This window comes from Cavia porcellus, unplaced genomic scaffold (assembly GCF_034190915.1).
Source record: "Cavia porcellus strain 051 isolate PalLab524CR breed Dunkin Hartley unplaced genomic scaffold, mCavPor4.1 scaffold_34, whole genome shotgun sequence".
NCBI classification, from domain to species: domain Eukaryota; kingdom Metazoa; phylum Chordata; class Mammalia; order Rodentia; family Caviidae; genus Cavia; species Cavia porcellus.
This window is the reverse complement of record NW_026947517.1, coordinates 38,099,587-38,117,591: the sequence shown is the minus strand read 5'-3', so window position 1 is coordinate 38,117,591 and position 18,005 is coordinate 38,099,587.

Genomic DNA, 18,005 nt, shown 5'->3' with positions numbered 1-18,005 from the left:
TGCACACCACCCCGTGAGGTTTTTCTCACTCCTACTAGTGAATGTAATGTAACACACACCCATACAATGCGCACCACCCCGTGATGTTTTTCTCACTCCTACTAGTGAATGTAATGTAACACACACCCATACAATGCGCACCACCCCGTGATGTTTTTATCACTCCTACTAGTGAATCTAATGTAACACACACCCATACAATGCGCACCACCCCATGATGTTTTTCTCACTCCTACTAGTGAATCTAATGTAACACACACCCATACAATGCGCACCACCCCATGAAGTTTTTCTCACTCCTACTAGTGAATGTAATGTAACACACACACATACAATGCACACCACCCCGTGATGTTTTTCTCACTCCTACTAGTGAATGTAATGTAACACACACCCATACAATGCGCACCACCCCGTGATGTTTTTCTCACTCCTACTAGTGAATGTAATGTAACACACACCCATACAATGCGCATCACTCCGTGATGTTTTTCTCACTCCTACTAGTGCATCTAATGTAACACACACCCATACAATGCGCACCACCCCGTGATGTTTTTCTCACTCCTATTAGTGAATCTAATGTAACTCACACCCATACAATGCGCACCACCCCGTGATGCTTTTCTCACTCCTACTAGTGAATGTAATGTAACACACACCCATACAATGCGCACAACCCCGTGATGTTTTTCTCACTGCTACTAGTGAATGTAATGTAACACACCCATACATTGCGCACCACCCCGTGATGTTTTTCTCACTCCTACTAGTGAATGTAATGTAACACACACCCATACAATGCGCACCACCCCGTGAGGTTTTTCTCACTCCTACTAGTGAATGTAATGTAACACACACCCATACAATGCGCACCACCCCGTGATGTTTTTCGCACTCCTAGTAGTAAATGTTATGTGACACACACCCATACAATGCGCACCACCCCGTGATGTTTTTCTCACACCTACTAGTGAATGTAATGTAACACACACCCATACAATGCGCACCACCCCGTGATGTTTTTCTCACTCCTAATAGTGAATATAATGTAACACACACCCATGCAATGCGCACCAGCCCGTGATGTTTTTCTCACTCCTACTAGTGAATGTAATGTAACACACACCCATACAATGCGCACCACCCCGTGATGTTTTTGCACTCCTAGTAGTAAATGTTATGTGACACACACCCATACAATGCGCACCACCCCGTGATGTTTTTCTCACACCTACTAGTGAATGTAATGTAACACACACCCATACAATGAGCACCACCCCGCGATGTTTTTCAGAAACCTATCCTACATTGCCACTGCCTGTTACCTGACCTCCCCATGCTGACCACCCCGCGGTGCTTTTCTCCATCCTACATTGCCACCCACTGCCTATCCTAATTCAGACCCTCCGATTCACACCACCCCGTGATGTTTTTCTCACTCCTACTAGTGAATGTAACGTAACACACACCCATACAATGCGCACCACCTCGTGATGTTTTTCTCACTCCTACTAGTGAATGTAATGTAACACACACCCATACAATGCGCACCACCCCGTGATGTTTTTCTCAATCCTATTAGTGAATGTCATGTAACCCACACCCATACAATGCGCACCACCCCGCGATGTTTTTCTCACTCCTACTAGTGAATCTAATGTAACACACACCCATACAATGCGCACCACCCCGCGATGTTTTTCAGAAACCTATCTTACATTGCCACTGCATGTTCCCTGACCTCCCCATGCTGACCACCCCGCGGTGCTTCTCTCCATCCTACATTGCCACTCACTGCGTATCCTAATACAGACCCTCTGATTCACACCACCCCGTGATGTTTTTCTCACTCCTACTAGTGAATGTAATGTAACACACACCCATACAATGCGCACCACCCCGTGATGTTTTTCTCACTCCTACTAGTGAATGTAATGTAACACACACCCATACAATGCGCACCACCCCGTGATGTTTTTATCACTCCTACTAGTGAATCTAATGTAACACACACCCATACAATGCGCACCACCCCGTGATGTTTTTCTCACTCCTACTAGTGAATCTAATGTAACACACACCCATACAATGCGCACCACCCCGTGATGTTTTTCTCACTCCTACTAGTGAATGTAATGTAACACACACCCATACAATGCGCACCACCCCGTGATGTTTTTCTCACTCCTACTAGTGAATGTAATGTAACACACACCCATACAATGCGCACCACCCCGTGATGTTTTTCTCACTCCTACTAGTGAATGTAATGTAACACACACCCATACAATGCGCACCACCCCGTGATGTTTTTCTCACTCCTACTAGTGAATGTAATGTAACACACACCCATACAATGCGCACCACCTCGTGATGTTTTTCTCACTCCTATTAGTGCATCTAATGTAACACACACCCATACAATGCGCACCACCCCGTGATGTTTTTCTCACTCCTACTAGTGAATCTAATGCAACACACACCCATACAATGCGCACCTTCCCGTGATGTTTTTCTCACTCCTACTAGTGAATGTAATGTAACACACACCCATACAATGCGCACCACTCCGTGATGCTTTTCTCACTCCTACTAGTGAATGTAATGTAACACACACCCATACAATGCGCACCACCCCGTGATGTTTTTCTCACTGCTACTAGTGAATGTAATGTAACACACCCATACAATGCGCACCAACCCGTGATGTTTTTCTCACTCCTACTAGTGAATGTAATGTAACACACACCCATACAATGCGCACCACCCCGTGATGTTTTTCTCACTCCTACTAGTGAATGTAATGTAACACACACCCATACAATGCGCACCACCCCGTGATGTTTTTCTCACTCCTACTAGTGAATGTAATGTAACACACACCCATACAATGCGCACCAGCCCGTGATGTTTTTCTCACTGCTACTAGTGAATGTAATGTAACACACACCCATACAATGCGCACCACCCCATGATGTTTTTCTCACTCCTACTAGTGAATCTAATGTAACACACACCCATACAATGCGCACAACCCCGTGATGTTTTTCTCACTGCTACTAGTGAATGTAATGTAACACACCCATACAATGCGCACCACTCCGTGATGTTTTTCTCACTCCTACTAGTGAATGTAATGTAACACAAACCCATACAATGCACACCACCCCGTGAGGTTTTTCTCACTCCTACTAGTGAATCTAATGTAACACACACCCATACAATGCGCACCACCCCGTGATGTTTTTCTCACTCCTACTAGTGAATGTAATGTAACACACACCCATACAATGCGCACCACCCCGTGATGTTTTTATCACTCCTACTAGTGAATGTAATGTAACACACACCCATACAATGCGCACCACCCCGTGATGTTTTTCTCACTCCTACTAGTGCATCTAATGTAACACACACCCATACAATGCGCACCACCCCGTGATGTTTTTCTCACTCCTACTAGTGAATGTAATGTAACACACACCCATACAATGCGCACCACCCCGTGAGGCTTTTCTCACTCCTACTAGTGAATCTAATGTAACACACATCCATACAATGCGCAAAACCCCGTGATGTTTTTCTCACTGCTACTAGTGAATGTAATGTAACACACCCATACATTGCGCACCACCCCGTGATGTTTTTCTCACTCCTACTAGTGAATGTAATGTAACACACACCCGTACAATGCGCACCACCCCGTGATGTTTTTCTGACTCCTACTAGTGAATGTAATGTAACACACACCCATACAATGCGCACCATCCCGTGATGTTTTTCGCACTCCTAGTAGTAAATATTATGTGACACACACCCATACAATGCGCACCACCCCGTGATGTTATTCTCACACCTACTAGTGAATGTAATGTAACACACACCCATACAATGCGCACCACCCCGTGATGTTTTTCTCACTCCTAATAGTGAATGTAATGTAACACACACCCATGCAATGCGCACCAGCCCGTGATGTTTTTCTCACTCCTACTAGTGAATGTAATGTAACACACACCCATACAATGCGCACCACCCCGTGATGTTTTTGCACTCCTAGTAGTAAATGTTATGTGACACACACCCATACAATGCGCACCACCCCGTGATGTTTTTCTCACACCTACTAGTGAATGTAATGTAACACACACCCATACAATGAGCCCCACACCGCGATGTTTTTCAGAAACCTATCCTACATTGCCACTGCCTGTTACCTGACCTCCCCATGCTGACCACCCCGCGGTGCTTTTCTCCATCCTACATTGCCACCCACTGCCTATCCTAATTCAGACCCTCCGATTCACACCACCCCGTGATGTTTTTCTCACTCCTACTAGTGAATGTAACGTAACACACACCCATACAATGCGCACCACCTCGTGATGTTTTTCTCACTCCTACTAGTGAATGTAATGTAACACACACCCATACAATGCGCACCACCCCGTGATGTTTTTCTCAATCCTATTAGTGAATGTCATGTAACCCACACCCATACAATGCGCACCACCCCGCGATGTTTTTCTCACTCCTACTAGTGAATCTAATGTAACACACACCCATACAATGCGCACCACCCCACGATGTTTTTCAGAAACCTATCTTACATTGCCACTGCATGTTCCCTGACCTCCCCATGCTGACCACCCCGCGGTGCTTCTCTCCATCCTACATTGCCACTCACTGCGTATCCTAATACAGACCCTCTGATTCACACCACCCCGTGATGTTTTTCTCACTCCTACTAGTGAATGTAATGTAACACACACCCATACAATGCGCACCACCCCGTGATGTTTTTCGCACTCCTAGTAGTAAATGTTATGTGACACGCACCCATACAATGCGCACCACCCTGTGATGTTTTTCTCACACCTACTAGTGAATGTAATGTAACACACACCCATACAATGCGCACCACCCCGTGATGTTTTTCTCACTCCTAATAATGAATGTAATGTAACACACACCCATGCAATGCGCACCAGCCTGTGATGTTTTTCTCACTCCTACTAGTGAATGTAATGTAACACACACCCATACAATGCGCACCACCCCGTGATGTTTTTGCACTCCTAGTAGTAAATGTTATGTGACACACACCCATACAATGCGCACCACCCCGTGATGTTTTTCTCACACCTACTAGTGAATGTAATGTAACACACACCAATACAATGAGCACCACCCCGCGATGTTTTTCAGAAACCTATCCTACATTGCCACTGTCTGTTACCTGACCTCCCCATGCTGACCACCCCGCGGTGCTTTTCTCCATCCTACATTGCCACCCACTGCCTATCCTAATTCAGACCCTCCGATTCACACCACCCCGTGATGTTTTTCTCACTCCTACTAGTGAATGTAACGTAACACACACCCATACAATGCGCACCACCCCGTGATGTTTTTCTCACTCCTACTAGTGAATGTAATGTAACACACACCCATACAATGCGCACCACCCCGTGATGTTTTTCTCAATCCTATTAGTGAATGTCATGTAACCCACACCCATACAATGCGCACCACCCCGCGATGTTTTTCTCACTCCTACTAGTGAATCTAATGTAACACACACCCATACAATGCGCACCACCCCGCGATGTTTTTCAGAAACCTATCTTACATTGCCACTGCATGTTCCCTGACCTCCTCATGCTGACCACCCCGCGGTGCTTCTCTCCTACATTGCCACTCACTGCGTATCCTAATACAGACCCTCTGATTCACACCACCCCGTGATGTTTTTCTCACTCCTACTAGTGAATGTAATGTAACACACACCCATACAATGCGCACCACCCCGTGATGATTTTCTCACTCCTAATAGTGAATGTAATGTAACACACACCCATACAATGCGCACCACCCCGTGATGTTTTTATCACTCCTACTAGTGAATCTAATGTAACACACACCCATACAATGCGCACCACCCCGTGATGTTTTTCTCACTCCTACTAGTGAATCTAATGTAACACACACCCATACAATGCGCACCACCCCGTGATGTTTTTCTCACTCCTACTAGTGAATGTAATGTAACACACACCCATACAATGCGCACCACCCCGTGATGTTTTTCTCACTCCTACTAGTGAATGTAATGTAACACACACCCATACAATGCGCACCACCCCGTGATGTTTTTCTCACTCCTACTAGTGAATGTAATGTAACACACACCCATACAATGCGCACCACCCCGTGATGTTTTTCTCACTCCTACTAGTGAATGTAATGTAACACACACCCATACAATGCGCACCACCTCGTGATGTTTTTCTCACTCCTATTAGTGCATCTAATGTAACACACACCCATACAATGCGCACCACCCCGTGATGTTTTTCTCACTCCTACTAGTGAATCTAATGCAACACACACCCATACAATGCGCACCACCCCGTGATGTTTTTCTCACTCCTACTAGTGAATGTAATGTAACACACACCGATACAATGCGCACCACTCCGTGATGCTTTTCTCACTCCTACTAGTGAATGTAATGTAACACACACCCATACAATGCGCACAACCCCGTGATGTTTTTCTCACTGCTACTAGTGAATGTAATGTAACACACCCATACAATGCGCACCAACCCGTGATGTTTTTCTCACTCCTACTAGTGAATGTAATGTAACACACACCCATACAATGCGCACCACCCCGTGATGTTTTTCTCACTCCTACTAGTGAATGTAATGTAACACACACCCATACAATGCGCACCACCCCGTGATGTTTTTCTCACTCCTACTAGTGAATGTAATGTAACACACACCCATACAATGCGCACCAGCCCGTGATGTTTTTCTCACTGCTACTAGTGAATGTAATGTAACACACACCCATACAATGCGCACCACCCCATGATGTTTTTCTCACTCCTACTAGTGAATCTAATGTAACACACACCCATACAATGCGCACAACCCCGTGGTGTTTTTCTCACTGCTACTAGTGAATGTAATGTAACACACCCATACAATGCGCACCACTCCGTGATGTTTTTCTCACTCCTACTAGTGAATGTAATGTAACACAAACCCATACAATGCACACCACCCCGTGAGGTTTTTCTCACTCCTACTAGTGAATGTAATGTAACACACACCCATACAATGCGCACCACCCCGTGATGTTTTTCTCACTCCTACTAGTGAATGTAATGTAACACACACCCATACAGTGCGCACCACCCCGTGATGTTTTTATCACTCCTACTAGTGAATCTAATGTAACACACACCCATACAATGCGCACCACCCCATGATGTTTTTCTCACTCCTACTAGTGAATCTAATGTAACACACACCCATACAATGCGCACCACCCCGTGATGTTTTTCTCACTCCTACTAGTGAATGTAATGTAACACACACCCATACAATGCACACCACCCCGTGATGTTTTTCTCACTCCTACTAGTGAATGTAATGTAACACACACCCATACAATGCGCACCACCCCGTGATGTTTTTCTCACTCCTACTAGTGAATGTAATGTAACACACACCCATACAATGTGCACCACCCCGTGATGTTTTTCTCACTCCTACTAGTGAATGTAATGTAACACACACACATACAATGCGCACCACCCCGTGATGTTTTTCTCACTCCTACTAGTGCATCTAATGTAACACACACCCATACAATGCGCACCACCCCGTGATGTTTTTCTCACTCCTACTAGTGAATGTAATGTAACACACACCCATACAATGCGCACCACCCCGTGATGCTTTTCTCACTCCTACTAGTGAATCTAATGTAACACACACCCATACAATGCGCACAACCCCGTGATGTTTTTCTCACTGCTACTAGTGAATGTAATGTAACACACCCATACATTGCGCACCACCCCGTGATGTTTTTCTCACTCCTACTAGTGAATGTAATGTAACACACACCCATACAATGCGCACCACCCCGTGAGGTTTTTCTCACTCCTACTAGTGAATGTAATGTAACACACACCCATACAATGCGCACCACCCCGTGATGTTTTTCGCACTCCTAGTAGTAAATGTTATGTGACACACACCCATACAATGCGCACCACCCCGTGATGTTATTCTCACACCTACTAGTGAATGTAATGTAACACACACCCATACAATGCGCACCACCCCGTGATGTTTTTCTCACTCCTAATAGTGAATGTAATGTAACACACACCCATGCAATGCGCACCAGCCCGTGATGTTTTTCTCACTCCTACTAGTGAATGTAATGTAACACACACCCATACAATGCGCACCACCCCGTGATGTTTTTGCACTCCTAGTAGTAAATGTTATGTGACACACACCCATACAATGCGCACCACCCCGTGATGTTTTTCTCACACCTACTAGTGAATGTAATGTAACACACACCCATACAATGAGCACCACCCCGCGATGTTTTTCAGAAACCTATCCTACATTGCCACTGCCTGTTACCTGACCTCCCCATGCTGACCACCCCGCGGTGCTTTTCTCCATCCTACATTGCCACCCACTGCCTATCCTAATTCAGACCCTCCGATTCACACCACCCCGTGATGTTTTTCTCACTCCTACTAGTGAATGTAACGTAACACACACCCATACAATGCGCACCACCTCGTGATGTTTTTCTCACTCCTACTAGTCAATGTAATGTAACACACACCCATACAATGCGCACCACCCCGTGATGTTTTTCTCAATCCTATTAGTGAATGTCATGTAACCCACACCCATACAATGCGCACCACCCCGCGATGTTTTTCTCACTCCTACTAGTGAATCTAATGTAACACACACCCATACAATGCGCACCACCCCGCGATGTTTTTCAGAAACCTATCTTACATTGCCACTGCATGTTCCCTGACCTCCCCATGCTGACCACCCCGCGGTGCTTCTCTCCATCCTACATTGCCACTCACTGCGTATCCTAATACAGACCCTCTGATTCACACCACCCCGTGATGTTTTTCTCACTCCTACTAGTGAATGTAATGTAACACACACCCATACAATGCGCACCACCCCGTGATGTTTTTCTCACTCCTACTAGTGAATGTAATGTAACACACACCCATACAATGGGCACCACCCGGTGATGTTTTTCTCACTCCTACTAGTGAATGTAATGTAACACACACCCATACAATGCGCACCAACTCGTGATGTTTTTCTCACTCCTACTAGTGAATGTAATGTAACACACACCCATACAATGCGCACCACCCCGTGAGGTTTTTCTCACTCCTACTAGTGAATGTAATGTAACACACACCCATACAATGCGCACCACCCCGTGATGTTTTTCGCACTCCTAGTAGTAAATGTTATGTGACACACACCCATACAATGCGCACCACCCCGTGATGTTTTTCTCACACCTACAAGTGAATGTAATGTAACACACACCCATACAATGCGCACCACCCCGTGATGTTTTTCTCACTCCTAATAGTGAATGTAATGTAACACACACCCATGCAATGCGCACCAGCCCGTGATGTTTTTCTCACTCCTACTAGTGAATGTAATGTAACACACACCCATACAATGCGCACCACCCCGTGATGTTTTTGCACTCCTAGTAGTAAATGTTATGTGACACACACCCATACAATGCGCACCACCCCGTGATGTTTTTCTCACACCTACTAGTGAATGTAATGTAACACACACCCATACAATGAGCACCACCCCGCGATGTTTTTCAGAAACCTATCCTACATTGCCACTGTCTGTTACCTGACCTCCCCATGCTGACCACCCCGCGGTGCTTTTCTCCATCCTACATTGCCACCCACTGCCTATCCTAATTCAGGCCCTCCGATTCACACCACCCCGTGATGTTTTTCTCACTCCTACTAGTGAATGTAACGTAACACACACCCATACAATGCGCACCACCCCGTGATGTTTTTCTCACTCCTACTAGTGAATGTAATGTAACACACACCCATACAATGCGCACCACCCCGTGATGTTTTTCTCAATCCTATTAGTGAATGTCATGTAACCCACACCCATACAATGCGCACCACCCCGCGATGTTTTTCTCACTCCTACTAGTGAATCTAATGTAACACACACCCATACAATGCGCACCACCCCGCGATGTTTTTCAGAAACCTATCTTACATTGCCACTGCATGTTCCCTTACCTCCCCATGCTGACCACCCCGCGGTGCTTCTCTCCTACATTGCCACTCACTGCGTATCCTAATACAGACCCTCTGATTCACACCACCCCGTGATGTTTTTCTCACTCCTACTAGTGAATGTAATGTAACACACACCCATACAATGCGCACCACCCCGTGATGTTTTTCTCACTCCTACTAGTGAATGTAATGTAACACACACCCATACAATGCGCACCACCCCGAGATGTTTTTATCACTCCTACTAGTGAATCTAATGTAACACACCCCCATACAATGCGCACCACCCCATGATGTTTTTCTCACTCCTACTAGTGAATCTAATGTAACACACACCCATACAATGCGCACCACCCCGTGATGTTTTTCTCACTCCTACTAGTGAATGTAATGTAACACACACCCATACAATGCGCACCACCCCGTGATGTTTTTCTCACTCCTACTAGTGAATGTAAAGTAACACACACCCATACAATGCACACCACCCCGTGATGTTTTTCACACTCCTACTAGTGAATGTAATGTAACACACACCCATACAATGCGCACCACCCCGTGATGTTTTTCTCACTCCTACTAGTGAATGTAATGTAACACACACCCATACAATGCGCACCACCTCGTGATGTTTTTCTCACTCCTATTAGTGCATCTAATGTAACACACACCCATACAATGCGCACCACCCCGTGATGTTTTTCTCACTCCTACTAGTGAATCTAATGCAACACACACCCATACAATGCTCACCACCCCGTGATATTTTTCTCACTCCTACTAGTGAATGTAATGTAACACACACCCATACAATGCGCACCACTCCGTGATGCTTTTCTCACTCCTACTAGTGAATGTAATGTAACACACACCCATACAATGCGCACAACCCCGTGATGTTTTTCTCACTGCTACTAGTGAATGTAATGTAACACACCCATACAATGCGCACCAACCCGTGATGTTTTTCTCACTCCTACTAGTGAATGTAATGTAACACACACCCATACAATGCGCACCACCCCGTGATGTTTTTCTCACTCCTACTAGTGAATGTAATGTAACACACACCCATACAATGCGCACCACCCCGTTATGTTTTTCTCACTCCTACTAGTGAATGTAATGTAACACACACCCATACAATGCGCACCAGCCCGTGATGTTTTTCTCACTCCTACTAGTGAATGTAATGTAACACACACCCATACAATGCGCACCACCCCATGATGTTTTTCTCACTCCTACTAGTGAATCTAATGTAACACACACCCATACAATGCGCACAACCCCGTGATGTTTTTCTCACTGCTACTAGTGAATGTAATGTAACACACCCATACAATGCGCACCACTCCGTGATGTTTTTCTCACTCCTACTAGTGAATGTAATGTAACACAAACCCATACAATGCACACCACCCCGTGAGGTTTTTCTCACTCCTACTAGTGAATGTAATGTAACACACACCCATACAATGCGCACCACCCCGTGATGTTTTTCTCACTCCTACTAGTGAATGTAATGTAACACACACCCATACAATGCGCACCACCCCGTGATGTTTTTATCACTCCTACTAGTGAATCTAATGTAACACACACCCATACAATGTGCACCACCCCGTGATGTTTTTCTCACTCCTACTAGTGAATCTAATGTAACACACACCCATACAATGCGCACCACCCCGTGATGTTTTTCTCACTCCTACTAGTGAATGTAATGTAACACACACCCATACAATGCACACCACCCCGTGATGTTTTTCTCACTCCTACTAGTGAATGTAATGTAACACACACCCATACAATGCGCACCACCCCGTGATGTTTTTCTCACTCCTACTATTGAATGTAATGTAACACACACCCATACAATGCGCACCACCCCGTGATGTTTTTCTCACTCCTACTAGTGCATCTAATGTAACACACACCCATACAATGCGCACCACACCGTGATATTTTTCTCACTCCTACTATTGAATGTAATGTAACACACACCCATACAATGCGCACCACCCCGTGATGCTTTTCTCACTCCTACTAGTGAATCTAATGTAACACACACCCATACAATGCGCACAACCCCGTGATGTTTTTCTCACTGCTACTAGTGAATGTAATGTAACACACCCATACATTGCGCACCACCCCGTGATGTTTTTCTCACTCCTACTAGTAAATGTAATGTAACACACACCCATACAATGCGCACCAACCCGTGAGGTTTTTCTCACTCCTACTAGTGAATGTAATGTAACACACACCCATACAATGCGCACCACCCCGTGATGTTTTTCGCACTCCTAGTAGTAAATGTTATGTGACACAAACCCATACAATGCGCACCACCCCGTGATGTTATTCTCACACCTACTAGTGAATGTAATGTAACACACACCCATACAATGCGCACCACCCCGTGATGTTTTTCTCACTCCTAATAGTGAATGTAATGTAACACACACCCATGCAATGCGCACCAGCCCGTGATGTTTTTCTCACTCCTACTAGTGAATGTAATGTAACACACACCCATACAATGAGCACCACCCCGCGATGTTTTTCAGAAACCTATCCTACATTGCCACTGCCTGTTACCTGACCTCCCCATGCTGACCACCCCGCGGTGCTTTTCTCCATCCTACATTGCCACCCACTGCCTATCCTAATTCAGACACTCCGATTCACACCACCCCGTGATGTTTTTCTCACTCCTACTAGTGAATGTAACGTAACACACACCCATACAATGCGCACCACCTCGTGATGTTTTTCTCACTCCTACTAGTGAATGTAATGTAACACACACCCATACAATGCGCACCACCCCGTGATGTTTTTCTCAATCCTATTAGTGAATGTCATGTAACCCACACCCATACAATGCGCACCACCCCGCGATGTTTTTCTCACTCCTACTAGTGAATCTAATGTAACACACACCCATACAATGCGCACCACCCCGCGATGTTTTTCAGAAACCTATCTTACATTGCCACTGCATGTTCCCTGACCTCCCCATGCTGACCACCCCACGGTGCTTCTCTCCATCCTACATTGCCACTCACTGCGTATCCTAATACAGACCCTCTGATTCACACCACCCCGTGATGTTTTTCTCACTCCTACTAGTGAATGTAATGTAACACACACCCATACAATGCGCACCACCCCGTGATGTTTTTCCCACTCCTAGTAGTGAATGTAATGTAACACACACCCATACAATGGGCACCACCCGGTGATGTTTTTCTCACTCCTACTAGTGAATGTAATGTAACACACACCCATACAATACGCACCAACTCGTGATGTTTTTCTCACTCCTACTAGTGAATGTAATGTAACACACACCCATACAATGCGCACCACCTTGTGATGTTTTTCTCACTCCTACTAGTGAATGTAATGTAACACACACCGATACAATGCGCACCACCCCGTGATGTTTTTCCCACTCCTATTAGTGAATGTAATGTAACACACACCCATACAATGCGCACCACCCCGTGATGTTTTTCTCACTCCTACTAGTGAATCTAATGAACACACACCCATACAATGAGCACCACCCCTTGATGTTTTTCTCACTCCTACTAGTGAATGTAATGTAACACACACCCATACAATGCGCACCACCCCGTGATGTTTTTCTCACTCCTACTAGTGAATGTAATGTATCACACACCCATACAATGCGCACCACCCCGTGATGTTTTTCCCACTCCTACTAGTGAATCTAATGTAACAAACACCCATACAATGCGCACCACCCCACGATGTTTTTCAGAAACCTATCCTACATTGCCACTGCATGTTCCCTGACCTCCCCATGCTGACCACCCCGCGGTGCTTTTCTGCATCCTACATTGCCACCCACTGCCTATCCTAATTCAGACCCTCCGATTCACACCACCCCGTGATGTTTTTCTCACTCCTACTAGTGAATGTAACGTAACACACACCCATACAATGCGCACCACCTCGTGATGTTTTTCTCACTCCTACTAGTGAATGTAATGTAACACACACCCATACAATGCGCACCACCCCGTGATGTTTTTCTCAATCCTATTAGTGAATGTCATGTAACCCACACCCATACAATGCGCACCACCCCGCGATGTTTTTCTCACTCCTACTAGTGAATCTAATGTAACACACACCCATACAATACGCACCACCCCGCGATGTTTTTCAGAAACCTATCTTACATTGCCACTGCATGTTCCCTGACCTCCCCATGCTGACCACCCCGCGGTGCTTCTCTCCATCCTACATTGCCACTCACTGCGTATCCTAATACAGACCCTCTGATTCACACCACCCCGTGATGTTTTTCTCACTCCTACTAGTGAATGTAATGTAACACACACCCATACAATGCGCACCACCCCGTGATGTTTTTCTCACTCCTACTAGTGAATGTAATGTAACACACACCCATACAATGGGCACCACCCGGTGATGTTTTTCTCACTCCTACTAGTGAATGTAATGTAACACACACCCATACAATGCGCACCAACTCGTGATGTTTTTCTCACTCCTACTAGTGAATGTAATGTAACACACACCCATACAATGCGCACCACCCCGTGATGTTTTTCTCACTCCTACTAGTGAATGTAATGTAACACACACCGATACAATGCGCACCACCCCGTGATGTTTTTCCCACTCCTATTAGTGAATGTAATGTAACACACACCCATACAATGCGCACCACCCCGTGATGTTTTTCTCACTCCTACTAGTGAATCTAATGTAACACACACCCATACAATGAGCACCACCCCGTGATGTTTTTCTCACTCCTACTAGTGAATGTAATGTAACACACACCCATACAATGCGCACCACCCCGTGATGTTTTTCTCACTCCTACTAGTGAATGTAATGTATCACACACCCATACAATGCGCACCACCCCGTGATGTTTTTCCCACTCCTACTAGTGAATGTAATGTAACACACACCCATACAATGCGCACCACCCCGCGATGTTTTTCAGAAACCTATCCTACATTGCCACTGCATGTTCCCTGACCTCCCCATGCTGACCACCCCGCGGTGCTTTTCTCGATCCTACATTGCCACTCACTGCCTATCCTAATTCAGACCCTCCGATTCACACCACCCCGTGATGTTTTTCTCACTCCTACTAGTGAATGTAATGTGACACACACCCATAAAATGCTCACCACCCCGTGATGTTTCTCTCACACCTACTAGTGAATGTAATGTAACACACACCCATACAATGCGCACCACCCCGTGATGTTTTTCTCACTCCTACTAGTGAATGTAATGTAACACACACCCATACAATGCGCACCACACCGTGATGTTTTTCTCACTCCTACTAGTGAATGTAATGTAACACACACCCATACAATGCGCACCACCCCGTGATGTTTTTCTCACTCCTACTAGTGAATGTAATGAAACACACACCCATACGATGCGCACCACCCCGTGATGTTTTTCTCACTCCTACTAGTGAATGTAATGTAACACACACCCATACAATGCGCACCACCCCGTGATGTTTTCTCACTCCTACTAGTGAACGTAATGTAACACACACCCATACAATGCGCACCACCCCGTGATGTTTTTCTCACTCCTACTAGTGAATGTAATGTAACACACATCCATACAATGCGCACCACCCGGTGAAGTTTTTCTCACTCCTACTAGTGAACGTAATGTAACACACACCCATGCAATGCGCACCACCCCGTGATGTTTTTCTCACTCCTACTAGTGAACGTAATGTAACACACACCCATACAATGCGCACCACCCCGTGATGTTTTTCTCACTCCTACTAGTGAACGTAATGTAACACACACCCATACAATGCGCACCACCCCGTGATGTTTCTCTCACTCCTACTAGTGAATGTAATGTAACACACACCCATACAATGCGCACCACCCCGTGATGTTTCTCTCACTCCTACTAGTGAATGAAATGAAACACACACCCATACAATGCGCACCTCCCCGTGATGTTTTTCTCACTCCTACTAATGAATGTAATGTAACACACACCCATACAATGCGCACCACCCCGTGATGTTTTTCTCACTCCTACTAGTGAATGTAATGTAACACACACCCATACAATGCGCACCACCCCGTGATGTTTTTCCTACTCCTACTAGTGAATCTAATGTAACACACACCCAAACAATGCGCACAACCCCATGATGATTTTCTCACACCTACTAGTGAATGTAATGTAACACACACCCATACAATGCGCACCTCCCCGTGATGTTTTTCTCACTCCTACTAGTGAATGTAATGTAACCCACACCCATTCAATGCGCACCACCCCGTGATGTTTTTCTCACTCCTATTAGTGAATGTAATTTAACACACACCAATACAATGCGCACCACCCCGTGATGTTTTTCTCACTCCTACTAGTGAATGTAATGTAACACACACGCATACAATGCGCACCACCCCGTGATGTTTTTCTCACTCCTACTAGTGAGTCTAATGTAACACACACACATACAATGCGCACCACCCCATGATGTTTTTCTCACTCCTACTAGTGAGTCTAATGTAACACACACCCATACAATGAGCACCACCCCGTGATGTTTTTCTCACTCCTACTAGTGAGTCTAATGTAACACACACCCATACAATGCGCACCACCCCGTGATGTTTTTCTCACTCCTACTAGTGAGTCTAATGTAACACACACGCATACAATGCGCACCACCCCGTGATGTTTTTCTCACTCCTACTAGTGAATGTAATGTAACACACACCCATACAATGCGCACCACCCCGTGATGTTTTTCTCACTCCTACTAGTGAATGTAATGTAACACACACCCATACAATGCGCACCACCCCGTGATGTTTTTCTCACTCCTACTAGTGAATGTAATGTAACACACACCCATACAATGCGCACCACCCCGTGATGTATTGATCACTCCTACTAGTGAATGTAATGTAACACACACCCATACAATGCGCACCACCCTGTGATGTTTTTCTCACTCCTACTAGTGAATGTAATGTAACACACACCCATACAATGCGGAACCACCCCGTGATGTTTTTCTCACTCCTACTAGTGAATCTTATGTAACACACACCCATACAATGCGCACCACCCCGTGATGTTTTTCTCACTCCTACTAGTGAATGTAATGTAACACACACCCATACAATGCGCACCACCCTGTGATGTTTTTCTCACTCCTACTAGTGAATGTAATGTAACACACACCCATACAATGCGCACCACCCTGTGATATTTTTCTCACTCCTACTAGTGAATGTAATGTAACACACACCCATACAATGGGCACCACGCCGTGATGTTTTTCTCACTCCTACTAGTGAATCTAATGTAACACACACCCATACAATGCGCACCACCCCGTGATGTTTTTCTCACTGCTACTAGTGAATGTAATGTAACACACACCCATACAATGCGCACCACCTCGTGATGTTTTTCTCACTCCTACTAGTGAATGTAACATAACACACACCCATACAATGGGCACCACCCCGTGATGTTTTTCTCACTCCTACTAGTGAATGTAACGTGACACACACCCATACAATGCGCACCACCCCGTGATGTTTCTCTCACACCTACTAGTGAATGTAATGTAACACACACCCATACAATGCCCACCACCCCGTGATGTTTCTCTCACTCCTACTAGTGAATGTAATGTAACACACACCAATACAATGCGCACCACCCCGTGATGCTTTTCTTACTCCTACTAGTGAATGTAATGTAACACACAGCCATACAATGCGCACCACCCTGT